The sequence below is a fragment of the Meleagris gallopavo genome, chromosome 11, assembly GCF_000146605.3.
Source record: "Meleagris gallopavo isolate NT-WF06-2002-E0010 breed Aviagen turkey brand Nicholas breeding stock chromosome 11, Turkey_5.1, whole genome shotgun sequence".
Taxonomy (NCBI): Eukaryota; Metazoa; Chordata; class Aves; order Galliformes; family Phasianidae; genus Meleagris; species Meleagris gallopavo.
Window position 1 is genome coordinate 3,101,736 of NC_015021.2, and position 3,225 is coordinate 3,104,960.

Below are 3,225 nucleotides of genomic sequence, written 5' to 3' on the forward strand. Positions count from 1 at the left end.
GGGGGAGGCTGGCAGAGGACATCAGGAGAAGACTGAGGCATGTGAACCTAGGCTGGGGGCTGCCTCTGGGTGCTGCTGTGTAATAGGAAGCAGGTTTGCCTGTCAGGGTTTGCAAAACAACCAAGCTTTGTTGTGAGGTTGCTTCCTTCTGTTCCAGATTAAAAATATCTTTTGGGTTTGCTCCTTTCTGGGGTGATGCCTGCAGGAGCAAAGCAGAAGGCGGAGAGCAGTTACCAGACATGATGGCTTTCAGGTGCAAGGAAAGTTCTTTTCTTTCATATGGAGATGGCCAGCTTCTCATATGGAGTTTTTTGGCCCTTGTGAGATTCAGCTGCCCTGCTGAGGAAGTGGTTAGTTCTGTACCATCTTGTAGCTGGGCAATGGTGTAAGGAATTGCAGAGAGGGTAGAGCTTCAGGGGCAGAAATAGCTGTGAAACAGGAGAGAGCATGCTGGATTCTCCTTGGAGGGATGCTGTGAGCGAGAGGAGAGTTGAGCCAAAGCCTCTATGTGTCTGAGTACTGCAAAGTAAGCACTATGCCTGTACCAGAGGCAAATCCCCAGGGGGTGGCTTGTCCCAGATGTATAGTTGGTATCTTAGTTTCAGCTGTGTGGAAACTTTTTTTCAGCATCTGGTATGATGCTGTGTTTTTTGATTCTAGGAAAAAAAACAACATTAATATCACACTGATGTTTATAGCTGCTGCTAAGCAGCATTGTACAGAGACAAGGCCATTCACACACACACACACACGTCATAATTATTATCCTTTTCCTTTTCTCTGTCTTAGTAGGTGATTTTTGTCTCAGCTCACGAGTTCTACTGGATTTTTTTTGTATTTTTTTATTCCCTCCCCCATCCCACAGAATTGTGTGGTTCTCAGCCACCTGCTGGGTTAAATCACAACAGTCTTTGCCCTCCCTGACTGTTGGCAATCTATGTGCATAGAACCAGTCCTAGCAGCTTGTTGGTGTTCTGTGCTGCTTAGGGTAAATAAAAGACTTGGCTTCTTTACTTCGCTTTTAAGCAGAGGGTAAAAGCGTATTTTCTGTCAAAATGAAAGGTAGTTCTGGTAGTCTGACGAAAACAAATGAAAAGTATGTGTTTCTAGGTAGGCTTAAATGATAATAGTGGGAGGATCTGTGTTGTGTGATGGGGAAATACATTGCGAGAGGAAGAGGCTAGCAAGGAAAAAAACAATGTCTTTCCTCCCTGTTTTTTTGTTCATCTGCACTCAATCCTAGATTTGAGTGAACCTGAGACCAAAATAGTACGAACTTGCAGTTTCTAAAGGTCTGAATCTTTGTGGGTATACAGCTATAAGTTTTTTTCATTGTTAAAATATGTCAGAGTACATACTGTTCTATTTGGAGTATATCTCAAATTATAGCATTCCCCTGATAACTGCATCCTGCTATTCTGCTGGCAAAGAGTGGAATAAAGTCTCTGACTGTACTGTAGAAAATCTGTGTAACGCAGTTTCTTCACATTGTTATGTATGTGTGGGTTGCTCCAAAAGTAATGCCTGCTATTTATTTCCATGGAAACTACAACAGATACAAAGGGCATAATAATATTATTTTACAGAGCAAATTCTCAGCTACAGAACATCTTTTTTAAAATTAAGTCACAACCATTAGCTATGCATTTTCATTACTGAGGATTAAGAGCCCACATGCTGTGCACACAAAATTTGCACAAGTGTAGGTGACCTACTGTTTCTCAGCTGCTATGATGTTGTTGCTAGCAAAAATATTGCCTACGTAGTCCGTTTTTTAATTGGCCCAAACAGATGGAGATCAGGCACCAAATCTAGACTATACAGTGGATGTGATAGGTCAGTCTGGCTGAGACTGGCAGTGTGCTCCATGGTCTTCAAATTGGCATTGGGCTTGGATTTATTGTGTTGCAAAAGGAAGGTTTCTCTGGCCTGACTCTGGAAGTTTGAGCCTCTAGCTTAGTTGGCATCACAATGTAGTGGTCAAAAATAATGGATTGCTCAAGTTCCAAGAAATCCAGAGGGATCACTCCTTTCCTATTCCAAAAGATATTGCACATCACTATACCCACTGAGGGCTGCATCTTGAACTTTTCTTTGATGGGGAATTCATATGTCACCATTCCATAAGACTGCCATTTTGACTCCAGCTCATAGTGGTGGCACCATGTCTCATCACCAGTAGTGATGTGATCCAGGAAATGGTCATCTTCAGGTTCGTGTTGGTTCAATATGTTCTGAGTAAATTGCGTACGGTGTTCTTCCTGTTCCTGTGAGAACACTGATGGGACCCACCTAGCAAAAACTATGTAATATTCTGCTATACAATTGATCTTTTAGCATATCAAGGCTTATAAATACGTTCATCTGTAATCTAAGCTTTTTACTGCTTTATTTTGGTGTTACATGCAGTGATGTTTTAAATTGGACATGCCTATCTATAGAAAAGTTACTGTAATCTATAGAAACGTTCTTACTTTCATTATTACATAAATATTGCTGCAGATATGCATGCGTTAAGAAAATCTAAATTGCTTTCATTAGTGCTTACAAAGCTAGTTAAGATTACATTTTCTTTCTATGAATTAAGGGTAAAATTAGGCCTTTGAAAATGCTAATGAAAATCTACTATTTAAACAAAATAATTGTCATTTTAAAACAAATTTTACTATTTGATACGGAGGTATTGTCCTCTTTGAGGATTCCTAAGGCACATATTCTGGTAGTCAGATTATCTTTAGTGCAGGTGGGAAACAAACAAACAAAAAAAAGACAACTGCAGAGTAGCACTGATTAATGGCTGATTAATGACTGTATGACAAGAAGGTAAAGGGAAAAAAAAACACTTGGAGCATCTGTTGCACAAATCTCTAGAGAAATCTAACTCACTGTCTGCATGGAAGAGTCACACTGATTTGGAGTACGGCAGGCTTTCCCTGACCCTGTCTCTCTCAGAAAGGAATGACTTGGGAGGGGCTCTTCCATGCTCTGCAGTCCACTCATCTGCCACTGTAAGCAGCAGTGACATCTGGTATTATTCAGAAGTTCGTGCTACTTGCTGTCATACAAGTTTTCCCATGGGTCTGCTATACTGATGGTTGAATTCCTCTTTTGTTTGTTTGACTTTATTTTATACCCTTCATTCAGTTCTAGATAAAACTTGCCAATCTTGATTCTATTTCAAGCTGATCTCCAATGCTTCCCTTTCCACTCTCTGTTTTTTTTTTT